Source organism: Cricetulus griseus, chromosome 3 (assembly GCF_003668045.3).
Source record: "Cricetulus griseus strain 17A/GY chromosome 3, alternate assembly CriGri-PICRH-1.0, whole genome shotgun sequence".
In the NCBI taxonomy this organism is placed as follows: domain Eukaryota; kingdom Metazoa; phylum Chordata; class Mammalia; order Rodentia; family Cricetidae; genus Cricetulus; species Cricetulus griseus.
The window spans coordinates 254,278,591-254,295,096 of record NC_048596.1 but is presented as its reverse complement, the minus strand read 5'-3'; the positions used below and the strand labels follow the sequence as shown (position 1 = coordinate 254,295,096).

Genomic DNA, 16,506 nt, shown 5'->3' with positions numbered 1-16,506 from the left:
AGTCAAGCAAGTACAGAGTGGGAAGAGTGGTATTACCTGAATATACAGAAAATCATATTCTCATTCTGGGAAGCGTTCTTAAAGCTCAGTAAGGAAAAAATTGGAGATTATGAAAAACCTACACATTCTACAAGGCAATTTATACAAATTACCACTCAAAAGACAAAACACAACTTGTCTACCATTGTCATTGGTCTTGGAAAGTAAACTAGCCCCAGAAGGCTCAGTGTTGTCAGCCTGAGGTGACAGCCCTGCTACATCTGCTGGTGTTGAGTGAGGAACCCTGAAGAGAAGGTTGTCTTGACATTGGGAACTCCAACACTGGGAATGAGCCCAATAAGAAAACTAGGGGATCTGTCTTAGTTTGGGTTCTTATTAATGTGAGGAGACACCATGGCCACTGCAACTCTTGTAAAGAAAACATTGAATTGGGGTGGCTCACGTACAGTTTCAGAGTTCAGTCCGTTATTACCATGGTGGGGAGCAGGGTGGCGTGCAGGCAGACGTGGTGCTGGAAGAGTAGCTAAGAGTCCTACATCTTGCAGACAACAAGGAGTCTACAGAGACAGTGGGCAGTACCCTGCACAAAGGAGAACTCTCAAAGCCCGCCCCCACAGGGACACACTTCCTCCAACAAGGACACACCCACTCCAACAAAGACACACCTCCTAATAGTGCCACTCCCAAGAGATTATGAAGACCAATCACATTCGAGCTATCATAGGATCCTACAAAGATATAGATACTTAACCTAGCGTTGTGTCGAGTAGTTGACTAAATCAGTTAACTTCTCATTGAAAGTAAGGTTACAGTCTGGTGAGATGGTTCAGTGGGTTAAAGCCTGGTGTCCTGAGTTCAGATCCCCAGAACCCCAGTGAAAGCTGAGTGCAATAGCGCAAACCCCTGCTGTGTCTCGACGCATGCCTACTCGGAAATGGCCAGGAGGGGCAAAGGAATTTCCAGAAGTCAGATCCAGTTGGCCTGCCTTACACGCAGCTGAGGGACCCTATCTCAAAAAGTGCACTGACATCTGAAGAGTGTTCTCTGACCTCCATGCCTCACATACATCCACACTCACACACATGAACAAGCACACACAAACATACACACACACACACACAAACAAGTACACACACTCACCAAAAATCACGCACACTTACCACCTCTCTCTCTCACATACACACACCCTCTCTCTCTCTCTCTCTCTCTCTCTCTCTCTCTCTCTCTCTCTCTCACACACACACACACACACACACACACACACACACACACACACACACACACACACAAACCCCCACCACCAGCACTTCTGTTGTCTACCTCTGAATATGGAGAGGCAACATGAATCATCCTTAAGTGGTAAAAAGCTATTTATCAAAATAGCAAGTGTGTGGTACTCACATATGGGTATATCTTTTGAAATGAAATAAGTTTTTCATGTCTATCATTTAGGAGCTAGTGAGATGGCTCAACAGCTAAGAGCACTTGCTGCTCTGAGAACCTGGGCTCAGTTTCCAGCTTCCACATATTGGCTAACAACCATCTGTAATCCCATGGGGTTCCAGGAGGTCCAATGCCCCCTTCTGACCTCCACTGGTACTGCATGGGTGATGCGCTGATAACACATGCAGGCAAAACACTCTTTTCTTTTTTCAATTCTACTTTCTAGATCTTACTCTGAGTGGGTCCTGGGAGGGTATTTCTTTCCTACACCTCTGTGTTTTCCAAAATTTACTCTTTAAACACACTTCTTTCTGTTTATTGATGCAGAATTACTAACAGTTGGGCATACAGCTGAGTGAGTCCTGGCAAATGGCATCTTCCTGGGTCACCTAACTAGAATTAAATCCCTTTGTTCGGTCATTCCTCCTGCCAGGCTGCCACAGATCATTGTTCTAATTTTTAAAATGCTAAATATTTCAATGTAGGGAGATTCAAATAAGATCAAAACAATCTTCAGGTTCATTAAGTGTGACTGAAATACTGCTGGAGTAGAATGAGCTGTTTGTTGTATTGATGAATGATTTAAAGGCTCATTGTTCTGCATCAAATTCTCTTGCTAATTTCTTTTACTGCTCTAGTGATTAAATATGTTTGTGTACAATTCTGATGCTGTTTCCAGATATGATTCCAGGAAGGAGAAGGCTCTGGGAGACTCTGACCCCAGGGATTTCTTCAAAGTGTACACAGCCCCAACCCTTCCCCTGGATCCATCCTCAGGCAGCTTCTGCTGCAGCTGATGAGAGACAGACCTGAAACAGCCCACTGCACGAGGCAACATTCTACTTACTAGGTTTATTACTGACACATAATAACTAGACATATTTGTGGGGTGCTCTGTGTATTAGGAACCCTCCAAATCCTGCTAGCTGTTTACAATATATAGTGAACTGTTGTGGACCATCTTTGCCAGACAGGAGCCTGTGCTGTCCAGTGCAAATGGAGACATTGGCCTGGAGGGCCTTGGGGGAGTACATAGTTGTATGGATTCTTCTAGCTCTGCATTCCTTGCTTGTAGACTCCATCATAATGCCACTGTCTTCAGTGAAGGGCAGGGATGCAGGGAGAGTGAAGGTACCCTGTGAGAATGTTTGTCCTCTAGTCATGGAGCACAGAGCCTGGGTACTGAGGCTAACATTGCTAGTGGTACATTTGGCCTGGACCACAGCTCCTGGACTGTGGAGAGGAAGCCCTAAGAAAGGCACTGGGTCCTGGGCTGACTGGGCTGGCAGAGCCTCTGTTACTCACATGTATGTAGGCACACAGCCCCTCCCCCCATAGACACTAATCTCACCCCGGCCAATGACCTCTGCTGTGGTGAGGGACTTTGGAGAAGTGGTACTGCAGCCACCTCAGAAAGAAATGCAGGGCAGTGGTGGCACACGCCTTTAATCCCAGCCCTCGGGAGGCAGAGGTAGGTGGATCTCTGTGAGTTCCAGGCCAGCCTGTCTACAGAGCGAATTCCAGGACAGGCTCCAAAGCTACATAGAGAAACACTGTCTCCAAAAACAAAGCAAAAGAAATGCATAAGATCCCCAGACTGGGAGTCTTTGGGCCATTCACCCCAACCAGGCTACCCTCAGTGTACCCAAGATCCTCCCGTGTTCAAGGCCCTGACTCTGCGTCCCAAATCTCACACTCGAGTCCCTGTTGTAAGCTAACTTTTTTTTGCATAGAACCTATCAGTGACCTCCCTTGAAACCATTTCTAGCTGGCTGTCTACTACACCATTTACTACAAAATGGAGAGATAGCTGTCACATTGGAATGTTGAGGCAATAATGCTAGAAGAGTCTATGTATGTTAGTGAGGAGCCAATTAAAAAATAAGAGCCAGGTGTGATGGTGCAAGCTTGGAATCCTAACAACAGGGAGACAGGGGATTGGACAGATGGAGGCCAGTTGAGATACATAGTGAGACTGTGTTGCAGATAAAGCTCTTGGCTCTAAAAGGCCTAACTTTCCATTGACTGATGGGCACATTGGAGAAGATTAAACCAGGAGAAGAGGGGCCATTGGATTGCTGTTGGGACATTCCTGAGAAACATAAGATTGTAAGACTTCAGGCTTCACTGGAACACTCTGGTTTATAGGGAGCCCCATGCATTTCACTGTCAAACTGAGGGGGGCCCCTATGGCTTTTGTGGGGGAGGGGCATTCGGTTGCATTCCACTTCTGTCCCTTAGAGGCTCCTTTTGCTGTTTGGTTGTGTCTGCATGGTGCACCAAATGATGGCAGCACTGAGCACTTTAGAATGTGTCCATTGGCTTTTGAGAATTTCTGTTTTGATCATTCGCTCATCTTAAGACTGAATTGCTTAGGGCTTTTTATTTGGGTTTTTGAGGTCCTTATGTATTCTGGATATTAATCCTTCATCGCATGAATACTCAGTAAATATTTTTCTCTCAGTGCTGAGTCCTCTTCAGAGACCTGTGGGTAATGTAAGTGAATCACAAGTAAAAGAAAATAATTATAAACAGAGAAATCTGCTGAGAGGTTGTGCACAGGACTTATCTCTCCTCTGCTTGTTTTTGTAGCTACTGCTACACAGTTTGAGGAGCAATATGAAGGACTGAGGCTGTCCCCAGCCATATTCTTTAGGGCACAGACCTGATGGCTCCCCCATGCTCTTCACTGCCACCCAACACTGAGGCTCTGAAAGAGAGGGTGCTGCTTCAGGGGGACCTTCAGCCTCTGTGCCCCTGACAGCCCTCATCCCAGGGCTAGAATGAGGGACCTTAGTTATGGCAATTTCTCCCAGCTAAGCTGAGTGCACCCTACAAACACCAAAGTCACCTCATTTACTGTAAACACAATCTAGCCATGAGACCAAGTAGATTTTATTCTAAAAAATTTACACACTTTATTTTAAAGAAATTCAAAATATAAAAAGCTGAATTTATAGTAATGCCCCGTGAAGCAATATCTTGACTCTTTGAGCATTCTTCACTTTGGAATTTTCTGGCTTAAAACCTGTAGGCAGGATTAGTAGAGAGAAAGACCTTATTTATTCGGTGGAGTTTAAACAGTTCTGTGGAACAATGAGAATTCTCTGAAGAAATGTCCCAGGGATCACCTTACTCAGTTACAGTCCCTACTTCAAAAATAACAATAAAAAAAATGAAACAACAAAGCCCCAATTTCCTTCTGTCTGTTCCCCATTTTGTGATTCATGTACAAGGCTAGGTTTGGTGAAAAGATTCTATGACCACAACAATTTTCACAAACTATGGACCAGTCTGTGCTGCTCAGCTTTTAATATTGTGACGAAGTACCCAAGATAAAGAACTGCAAGACTGCGTGTCTCATGGCTGCTTGGCTCTGTTGTTGGGGGCACTGTGGTGAGGAAGATCTTGGAGGCAGGGAGTGGGCAGAGCACAGTTTCTCATCCCGTGGTGGCCTGGAAGCATAAAGAAGGACAGAGACAGAATCTCAACATCCCCTTCTAGGGCACACATCAAACAAGTGACATAACTTCTCTCCACAGGCCAACCTGCTAAAGTTTTTTACCACATCCCAGAAATGCTACTGGCTGGCCCCAGGCCTTTAGTATATTTTGTCTGTGGGACACTTTAGATCCAAAGTATAACATACCCTGACATTATCTGGTCCATGGGTAAGAGGTCAAAGAACCATGAAATAGCCCTTATTGAATAGCTATTTCCTTTACATTGAAACACTCCATCCAGATGGAGGTCCCATGTGGCACAGTCACCTGCAAGTCTTGACAGGGAGCTACAGGGTACAGTTATGTGAGTTCTTACCATGCTGGGATGGGTTTGTGAGTGATACAACTGCCTTGGAAACACCCAAGCTCCCCTGTGTGAGATCATTTCTTTTGTCTTCCTTCTGTGTCTCTCTGGGCTGGGTAGACAATTAGGAAAAGCCTAACAACAGCCCTGCTCAGGAGCTCAAAGAGAATTCACTCCCTGTCTACCCACTACTGAAGGTTGGATTAGATCTGTCGTGCCATCCACATGTGTGGAGATAGCCACATGTGTGGAGATATCCCACTGAGCCCCATTAATATGTACAATTAATGTGAGTGAATCAAAGATAAAAGAAAAGAATTATAAACAGGTAAATGCTGCTCTTCTGTATGTCTGGGGAGAGCATGGAGGTAAATTAAGTGTATGCACTTATCTGTCAGAATTAAAGATGAGATCATTAAAAACACAACAGTTTCACCAACATGTCATTTTGGAATAGCAACCACAGAGTTTCAAAGTTCCAAAAGTATTATTTTTAAAAGTACATGTAATGCAATTTTAAAAGATTCATCTATTTATTGTGTGTATGTATGTGCATGTGTGTGGGCATATGTACATATCTGTACAGAGAGACCAGAGATGGCGTTGAATGGCCTCTTCTAACACTTGCCACTTTTTCCATTGAACTTGAGGCTCATGTTTTCTCAGCTAGGCTGGAAGTCAGCAAACTCCAGTAATTCTCCTGCCCCTACCTTCTGAGCTGGGTCCAGAGATGTGTACCAGATGTCCAGTTATGTGGGACCTGCGATCCCAATTCTGGGTTCCATGATTGTGAAGCAAATACCAGTGAGCCATCTCTCCATTCCCACATTTAATATTTTACATAGATACAGTTAAGTACAGGAGTTTATATGGCTTATACTTTAATAATTGATGTAAATGTGTTGAAATTCAGACCAAGCTTTTGTGGATAAGAATTTTAAAGATTCTAGTTGGCTTTTTATTGTTGTTTTGTTTTAATGTGTGTGTTTTTTCTCTTAAGTATTTTTTAGCCATTTTCCCTCTCCTGGGAGTATTTGTATACTTAATATGTTGCTTTGACAATTAAGAATAGAAAGACAAACGTCAAATTATCTCCTAGGAAAATTACCAAAAATTCAGAATTTGTGGCATTTTACTTTGTTAACACTGACAAGAAAAGAGGAAGCAGTCATTTCTCCCTCCTTCCTTTCCTCCTCCATCTTCTCTGTCTCTCTCTGTCTCTGTCTCTGTCTCTGTCTCTGTCTCTCTCTGTCTCTCTGTCTCTCTCTCTCTGTCTCTCTGTCTCTGTCTCTCTCTGTCTCTCTCTCTCGCTCTCTCTCGCTCTCTCTCTCTCTCTCTCTCTCTCTCTCTCTCACACACACACACACACACACACACACACTCACATCTGAGCCTCTCAATACTAGCCTGTCCGTATCATTCTGTTTCATTGATTTTATACGGTCCTGCTAAAGGAATATATTAAAAGTCAGTGGGTTATCTATCACCAGGCTATTCCTCTAGGACAGTGGTTCTCAACCTTCCTAATGCTGTTACCCTTTGATACAGTTCCTCATGTGTTATGGAATTTCTGTTACAGGGCTGCTAGCCAGTGAGAGGAATGTTTTACTCCAAGGGGCAGAGTTTTCATTGGGAATGGACATGAGCATATGAAAAAGTGGGATGGAGAGATGAGCAGCCCCTTTGGGACAAGGAAGCTAGAGCAGCAGCAGCAGCAGCAGCAGAGTGACTGGTGATCCATTTAGGATCTCCCATTCTTTCTTGTGATTACTGTGCATGGATTTTGCTTGATAATAAACGGTAAAGTAATACATTGACTCTCCTTCATTACTCGTGACCCACACCATGAAATTGTTTTTGTTGCTACTTCATAACCGTGATTTGCTACTGTTATGAATTATAATGAAAATATCTATATGCAGGATATATGATATGTGATTCCTGTGAAAGAGTCGTTGTGACCCACTGTTTGAGAACTACTACTCTAGGATGATCAGACTGGACTAAGGACATACATAACTCAGCGGTAAAGTCCTTGCCATGCTATGCCAGGAACAACTGGTCAACCCCACCGACAGGGGTCAGAGTGGTGGACTGGGAAGCAATCCAAAGAGAGAAGCAAGAACAGGAACACATCACAGGATCTCAGACAAGCTCAGGGTGCTGTGTCCTGACAACTTGGCATTCCCAGGTACCAGAGGATGGTGGAGACAGTCTTCTGCCTGGATCAAAGGATGGTACTACCTCTAAGTTGTGAGTTAAGGTAGCACAAGAGATGGATGTGGAAAAAACCCTGTATCCTAATGCTCTCTCAGGAGTATCTCTCTGGATGATAAATAAGCTCGAAACTTGGGATCAAAAGAGAAGAGATTTTCATCACCGTCCAACTTCCTTTTGAACTTCTTTTGTGTCAACCCTACACTCCTTATTTCAAGCATCACTGGGGTGTTTCTAAAGAATTCCCTGCACTGTTGAATTAAAGACCATTATTCTACAATGTGTAACCTACCAAATAGCTCTATAGAGTTTTCTGTCACTGAGGGAATTTCTTAAGGCATATATTTCAAGTTAGACACAGCAGGAGCAGAGCTACACGACTCTGGTTTTCACCTGTGGTGACATTAATGATCATGGTAATTGGAATTTGACAGAAAAGCTCCTGCTTCCCATGGCCCCGAAGGCTTTACATCACGAGTAAAGTCACCTTCCACTTTGCTGTTAATGGTGTTGACATGTGTGCCGCCATGAGCTGTGAATAATACAGGAGAAAGCAGCTGTGGTCTCTGTCCAGCTAGAAAAGGGACTGGCAATAAACCCTCTGCTGCTGCATCCTGAGTAAACACATCCCTCACAGGACTCTTCATGACTAACTTCCCACCCAGCAGGAGCAGAGCCAGGAAGGCTGAGTGCATTTCAACAGCAGATTGGGCTGAAGTGTAGCCTAGTGGTAGGGCGCTTGCCTAGCAAGCACAAAGCTCTGGGTCCTAGCCCCAGAACTACAAGAAATCCACACTGAATGCACAAAGATATTTGTTCTTGCCACAAACATTGGCCACGGTGTCTTCCCTCTCCAGCACAGGATAAGATCCTAGGAAGCCAGTCACTGCTGGCATAAGGCTTCAAGAGAGAACAAGGGAAAGGATCTACCAGTCTACCAGGTGGCAGTTGGAGTTTCATTTACATTGCCCTCTGGTACTTCCTCCTTCGTCCTTTACCTTCTTCTCATGCCCACCAAGACCACATGAGCATTTGTTCTTCTTCCTGTCTTTGAACCTAATCTTTGTTCCTGACTAAAAGAGAATCGGCAGCAATTCTCCTCCAGCAAGACCAGAGACTTAGGCATATTCTGCAACAGCCTGTCCTGAGAGGACAGATGGACAGACAGACAGACAGACAGACAGACAGACACACAGACACACAGACACACAGACACACAGACACACACACCACAGCCTTTCCAAACCCCACACCTTGTGCTCTGTGTTCCATTTGCTTCACATCTGTCTCCTTTCATATGTCCCTGTTCATCGTCTGCCAGACCCTCAGCTGAGGAGGGAGGGCTCCGTGTTATCTTTATTCATGCATTGCATACCTAGAGCTACATTTCCTGAGCGGCATTTGCTCAGTGGATATTTGTGCCATTAATTTCAGACTCGTCTATTAATTTCACATTTTTAAAAATAAAAATGCTCAGATATTTGCATTGAGTCACCTCAATATCTAATTTTCTTACTTAGAACCTTATCAAAAGGCTCTATTTAGGATGCAAAGGGGGAAAAAAAGGAAGTGGAGAGAGTAGTCCTACCAGAAGGAAATTGAAAAGGATCCCTTCTGTACCAACAAAAGTTGAGACTTCTCTGTAGGTCAGCCATTTCAGAGCCAAGATCTCCTCCATTGATATCAAAGACTTGAGACCCTCTTCTGACTTCTGAAATTGCCCTAGAGCCCTAGTTGCCATGTAGTAAGCATCATTTGGCCTCCAAAAAAGGCATCTCTGTGGGAAGGACATCTGACAAGTTTGGGGGGTCTATATGTGTTGAGGGGGACAACTGCCTTAGGCAAGGGTGCCTGATCAGTAACACTTTCACAGACGTAGCCTGCCCACTGACATAGTGGACATAGCCCGCAAATTGTTCTCAGAGGAGAGTCTCCCAGAGCTTAGCACCGGCATCCACTTGTTAAAAAAAATGGTTAAGTGAAATAAGATAGATAAGCTTTCAGCTACATGGAATCTGAAAGTTTATTTCAAGAAAATAGAATGTAACAGCAGTGGGTAAAACCTGGGGAGGGTGTTGGGAGGAAGGGAAGAGCTTCGATAAGAGGGGTAACAAGAGGAAAAGTTACTTCCCTGACTCTAGAATTCAGCTGGAACAGGGGTTGTCAGTAGTTAACTTGACTTTTTCAGAATAGCTGGTTACCAATGAGATGGCTGCATGGGTAAAGGGGTTTACAGCTAAGACTGATGGCTCGAATTCCATGCCAAGGGTCCACATGGAAAACAAGAGAGAAGAGACTTCAGCACGCTGACATTTTTACTTATGTACTTTGTGTGTGTGATGAGGGTGGGAGGCCATGGTGTTTGCGTGGAGATCAGAGGACAAAGCGTAGGAGTGTGCTCTCTCCTCCCACCCTGTGGGTCCTGCTGATCCACCTCAGGTCCTTGGGCTGGTGATAGACACCTTCACCTGCTGAGTCATCTCATGGGCCCTGACAGGATTGTGAATGCTCTCAACACAAAGAAATAATAAATGTCTGCTGTAGGCACAGTTAGTTAAGACTCCATTTACCTCTTCCTTCCCTGTCTTCCCCTAACAAGGTAGGGGGTGAGACTACCCTGTGTCCTGTATCCCTCTACCCTAGGACCAGTTAAGACTTCTGGTGGAAACTTCAGGAACAGGGAGAAACAAGAGGAAGCTCCCGTCTGTGAGAATAGCTCTCTTGCTCTCTCCTGTCTGCCAGAATGTCCTTTTTGCTTTCCTGGCCAGAGGTCAGGGATAGAAAGAAAGGCACCCAAGGCCTCGTTGTCAATGCTTTTTAAGCCTTTCTCACTCCTCCACCCAGGCTATTTTGAAGGCTGGATTCATCTGACTGAAGCCCCCAGTAGCCTTATGAGTGGATATCCTGCCCCATTCTGTGGTCAGGGAGGCTACAAAACCCTCACATCGTGGATGCAGAATTGTGACCAGCACTGCCTTCAAAGGCCATGCTATCTTTGCTTCATCCAGACATAGGGAGGAGGACTCTGCCTTGAAACCAAGCAAGATCTCCCAGAAGGCTTTGCTCCCAGAGTGACAGCTCTGCTAGGTCTTTGGTTGGCACCTGGTAGACGCTCTGTGGCCCAGAATGGATCTTTGTGTTCTGCATTCTGGGGTGACCTGCTTCAACTCTTGGTCACAAGACAACGGTCGCCAAACATCTGTTCTCCCTGCCAGGCTGGCTGCTTACCCAGTCACTGAGAGCAGAGCAGCTGCAACGGAGTCACCACTTGGAAACCTGGTAGAGGTCCAAGTTCAGACCTAGCAGGTCAGCAATTCCAGCAAGACCTGCAGGGGATTCCGATGCATACTAACAGCCAGGGGAAACATGCTGCCATAGTCTGTCAATTAGAACAAGAACCGAGCTTAGAGAATAGGTGTGTCCCCCACCCCACAATGTGCTGACTTCCTGATTACTAGCATGTGTGGGTGGAAGGCCAGCCAGGGCAGGCCAAAGTCCCCAGGGGATGGTCAACACAAAGAGTGTTCGACAAACACCACATGCTGCAGACCTGATATGGGTCAAGGAAAGCCATGTGACAGAGACCAAAGGGCAGTGACCCCTTGGGGACTGTGAGCTGAGCTGCAGAGAGACCTGAGCCACCTGTGGCTTACACAGTGGAAGGGTACACATTGTCCCTGCCACCTTACTGGTCTTCAGCCAAGACACATAGAAACTGCCAAAGGAATTTCATGCTAGAAAAACATGGCTGCATCTTTCTGTGATTTCCCTCTTGTGGAAATGGAAAAGTCTCCTTGTGCTGAGGCTGTTACATACTTCTGAATCTGAAGTGGCTGCCGGGGGGGTGGAGGGGGTGGGCAGGTAGGAGTGAGGGAGGAAGGCTGACAGAATTCCTCAAGTTGGAATGGCAGATCACCAGGAAGGTCATTTCACCAGACATCTGTATCCAGGATAATGGAACCTGTAACAGTTGTCATGAGATGAAACATACAGAGCGAAGAATGAGACATGCTAGGAGTGTGTTTGTTTCTCAGTGTGGTGCAGAGAGCCTGCTGATTCAGTGTATACTACATCTTAAACTACAAGACAACCCTTCCCATCTAAAACAGCATGACACCAGACTGTGATCCTGAGGAGCACAGGACAAGGACAATCTAGAAGGCAGTGCCCAGTGGGATTTCCTTTGTTATCTCTCCATGGCCACCACACATGTGACAAGGTGACCCATGAGAATGGTAACAATGAGGTATAAGGAGGGAGTAATGCAGGCTTCTTAACAGTCATACTCTCCTATCTCAGTTCATGAGGCAACAACAGACTATTCCAAAGGGGCCCCATGCCCCTCCTCAAGAATCCTCTGCCTCAAGTTTGCTCCTCTCCTTCAAGAGTTCAGCTCAAGGAAAAAAAAGAAAAGCCCAACAGTCAGATTCCATGCTATGCTATCCTAACCCGTCTGTTTCCTTCATTCCTCCTGGGAATCCAGGTGCCATAGCCTCTCGTGATTGACATCTATGTGCCTCTGCTGATAAAGCCCCTCCCCGAGGGTGAGACTGTGTCTGTTTAGCTCATCAGTGTCCCCACAATGTCCAGTGCAGAACCTTCTAGGCCCACAAGAACAAGTATGGGATGAGTGAGCTACCAAAGCAATACTCACTTGTTCTAAGTTTTACATTCCTCCTTCCACGTGTCTGTCCACCCTCCTAAGAATTCCTTGCTGTATGTCACCCCCATGCAGATTTTACTTCTAGAGTTAGGCAGTCAGATTTAAATCCCTCACCTTCCACCTATTGTCATGTGACCTTGGGAGTTCCTTCCAAATCTATTTTTGTCCCCTGTAAAATGCAATCATACACCACCTAACTTACTGGATCATGAGGGATAAATGCACTGTGTTCAGCTGTGGGACCACAGCCTTCCCATTCAAGACATCACTATTTTCTAGGCACTAGTGTAAGTCCTTTTTTTTTTAACATTTTTTATTAATTTAGTTTTTACATTCCAATCCCAGTTTCCCTTCCTTCCTCTCCTCCTGCTTCCCCGGTCTCCCCCACTTCCCATCTGCTCCTTGGAGAGGGTAAGACCTCCCCTAGGAAGTCTACTAAGTCTGTCCCATCATCTTGTTGAGGCGGGACCAAGGCACCTCTCCACCCCCACACCCTTGTGTCTAGGCTGGGCAAGGTATCTCTCCATATAGAATGGACTCCACTAAGTCAGTTTGTACATTAGTGTTAGATCTTGGACCTGCTGCCAGTGCCTCATATATTGTCCCAGGCGCACCATTGTCACCTACATTAAGGGACTCTAGATTTGTACTAGTGTAAGTTATTTATGCACACTTCCTACTTGATTTTTGCAGCAACATGATGGGGAAGGGACTTACACAATTTTAACCTTGTATATGAGGAAACCTAGGTGAGAGAGCACAAATGGGCATTAAGGGGGAAGCATCAGGCTTTTATTAAATAACAATCTAATAACCCAAATGGTAAAAGTGACTCAATTAAAATAGGCTAAAGTTCTGGAAAATGTTTCTTAGAAGAAGACATACACATAGCTAAGCAGAATTTAAAAATGATCACGATTACTGATCTTCAGAATGGGCCAAATCAGAATTCAGGAAGAACAGCTTTTACAAACCAACCAGGATGTGAGAAAGAGGGGCCCCTACTCACCGTTAACAGGAATGTAAATTAGTGTAGCTAATGTGGGGAACGCAACAGAAAATCCTCAAAAGAGTAAATGTCAAACTACCACATGATCCAGCAGTCCCACTGCCAGGGATGCACTGAAAGCGGATGGGGAGAGTAGCACGGAGGAAGAAGTCAAAGTTAGTCAATGATACGATGCTGTCGACAGGAAGGGTAACTCCTGGTGTTCTACCGCATAAGAGGGGCAAATATAACTATCAAGAACACCCTTCTATCTCAAAATAGAAGATGGGAACTGGAATGTGCTCACCAAAATAAATGATCAAAATTGTTGTTCATTAACCTGAATTGATACCCAATGTACCCATAAATCAAGTAAAATATGTAAAAAAAAAAACAAAAAAACTGTTACACTGGCTTTTAAAGCATATTTTGTGGAAATATCAGTTGGGTGAAACCCCAATGTACAGTTAAGTACCTTGTCTAAAACATTAAATAATGAGACCTTGCTTACCAACTATCCTTTACAAAAAAAGACCCACAGTCATTTCTCATATAAAGTTTTAATAAATTCTATAACTCAATACCATTTGCTCTTGAAGCAAGATTTATAATTCCATAGACTGTGATGGATAGCGCACTGGTTAAAACACTCAGACATCACTCATGTTGCAGACCTCAGGCAATTCACTCCCTTAGTCTTGGGTCCCTTTCACTGTGAAATATGGAGGCAGGGGGAAAAAAAAAGCTCAGTGAAGGGCATATTATAAACACACAATAAATGGTAGCTGTCATTATTTTTACTTCAATTTTATTCCTCTGTAAGTTAGAAAGGAGTGGGGAAAATGATGAGGAATTTTCCTCAGACCAACGTCACCCCAAAGATGCTTTGCATTTTGGGGCTACTTTGGACTCATTGAGAAAAAAGAAGTCAGGAAAATACACTAGACATTTCACTAGAGTCTAAATCCTTGGCTAAATGCTGTTCCACTTAGATGTCTCATGCCCCCTCAGACCACATGAAGAAGTACAGTAAGAGAGATCAAAGTTGAAACCTAATGCCCTTTATAAACAGCACTGACCCATTCCTGAGGGTGGCAACCTCGTGGCTTAGCTATTGTCTTAGTTAGGATTGCCATTGCTGTGATAAAAGCACCATGACCAAAAGCAAGTTGGGGAGGAAAGGGTTTATTTGGCTTGCACTTGTACATCATAGCCCATCATTGAAGGAAGTAGGAACAGGAATTCAAGCAGGGCTGGAACATGAAAGCAGGAGCTGATGCAGAGGCCGTGGAGGGGAGCTGCTCATGGACTTGTTCATCATAGCTTGTTCAGCCTGCTTTCTTATAGAATCCAGGGCCACCAGCCCAGGGATCGTACCACCCAACAAAGGACTGGACCCTCCCCAGTCAATCACTAATTAAGAAAATTCCCTATTATAGCTGGATCTTATGGAGGAGTTTTCTCAATGCGGTTCCCTCCTTTCAGATGACTCTAGTGTCGTTGGTAAAACTAGCTAGCAGTTATCCTGTGTGCTAGTGACTTTTCTCAATGCTGTGACCGAATATCGGACACATCCATGGAGGGAAGGAAGGATTTATTTCCGCTCAGTGTTTGAGGGTACAGTCCATCATGGCAGGAAAGTCACTGGGGCAGGAGCATGCCTCTGCTGCCAGACAGTACAGATTAATGTTGGTTTCCCATTTTTATTCAGTGAGGGACAGCAGCCCACTTCTGTTAACCCAATCTAGAAACTCCCTCCAAGGCACACTTAGAGGTTTGTCTCTTTCGTGGGTCTTAGATCATTTCAAGTTGCCAAGATTAACCATTACCTCCTCCATAAGGTCACACCTCCCAACCCTGGGTTTCCTGCCTGGGTCTCGTGAGTGAGCCCAGAGACAATTATCTAGCCTTGGCTGCTAAGCCTTCAGGCGCCTGCAGTCTTAGCTGGTGGCTTAGATTCCGGATCCTAAGAAACTATGAGATAACACTTGTTGTTTTAAGCTGTCATTCTTTAGGATAATTTGCTGTGCAACAATAGCTGGCTAACAAAGGTATGACCTAACTGAAAGGTTGTCCTTTGCACTTAGAGAAAAAGATAGATGTAATATAGGCAAACAAGCTGCAGGGATTGGAAGTTATCAATGTTTAGGGAGGAGGCACTACAGGATAGGTAGACTGTCTTCCCCACCCCTTACAGCATCTGTGCACCCACAGGCTGACGTTTGCCTAATGTTGTGTGGTATGGCTATACGGGTTGTACACTGTTCAAAATATTTCTGTATTATGAGTCACTAGCCATCATCCAAGGCTCTCAGTTGTCCCCCATCTCACCTCCACTGGGCCTACTCCCATAGTAACCAAAGCATCAGCAGATGCCTCGGACCCTGGGCCCATTTCCATCCTCAGGGCCAGTACCAGCCCAGGAGTTACTGATCTACCATGCTGGAGGGCTGGCCCAGAGCAAGTATGCAGTGGCGCTGTAGCCCCAAGTCACCCCTCTGCCTGCTCTAGTGACACTCTACTTTGCTGCTACAACAAAACAAAAAGATTTTCTTTGCAAGATTTTGTGGTCCTTCATAATTCCCAAAGGGCTAGGTGTAGAAATGTAAAGGAAGTTTAGGATGAAAAGTTTCTACACCCTGATAAGCCTCTCCACCAATACAGCAATCCAAATCAGACCAAATCAAAGCGAGTTAGAAAAAGCCCACGTTTAATGGATACAGCACTCCCGGATGGCCTTCTGGCCCCCAGCCCCCAGAGGAGACAGGAAAGGGACACCAGAAAAACCACACATCTGGTTTCTGGGGGGCAGTTTACATACCCTGTGGGAGTGGTCATCTCTGGGGGAAGGGTCATCATTTGGCAGGCTCTCAAATGCAGCAGGGTTTGGAGGGAGATGGGGGAGGGGGACTTGGGTGGAATTTCCACCAGAACATCCCAGACTCTTTGGGTACATGGATGCCAGCAACGGGGGCAAAGCTTTTACCACAGAGTCTTAAATACAATCAAGTCAAATAAATTTGTAAACATGCATATTGTAAATCTATACTGCATATTAAATTCATGCTTTATATAAAATATATTATAAATGTAAATATATAATAAATTTGACTACACACACACACACACACACACACACACACACACACACACACACACACACACCCCTAGAACCATACAGGGCAAAAGTGTGATTGGATTTTTAAATTTTTAACTGATAATTGTGCATGTCGGTGACATGAGATATGATATTGTGATGCAGGTCTACAATGCAATCATCAGATTGGGTGATTGGTGGCATTCAGCACCATTTCTTTGTGCTGGGAACCTTCAACATCATCTCTTGTTATTTTGAAATATAAGTTCCTGTTAACACTAGTGGTGGACT

At 44.8% G+C, this 16,506-nt stretch overlaps 1 long non-coding RNA gene across 1 annotated transcript in view; it reads right to left on the bottom strand.

Moving 5' to 3' along the window:
- Nucleotides 1-4,334: 4,334 nt before the first annotated feature.
- The window catches only part of LOC113834994, a 57,522-nt gene continuing 45,350 nt past the window's right edge, over nucleotides 4,335-16,506 (bottom strand). Inside the window, exon 2 of the long non-coding RNA XR_003484093.2 lies at nucleotides 4,335-4,898. This is a non-coding gene — a long non-coding RNA (uncharacterized LOC113834994). The remainder of the gene's footprint in view (nucleotides 4,899-16,506) is intronic.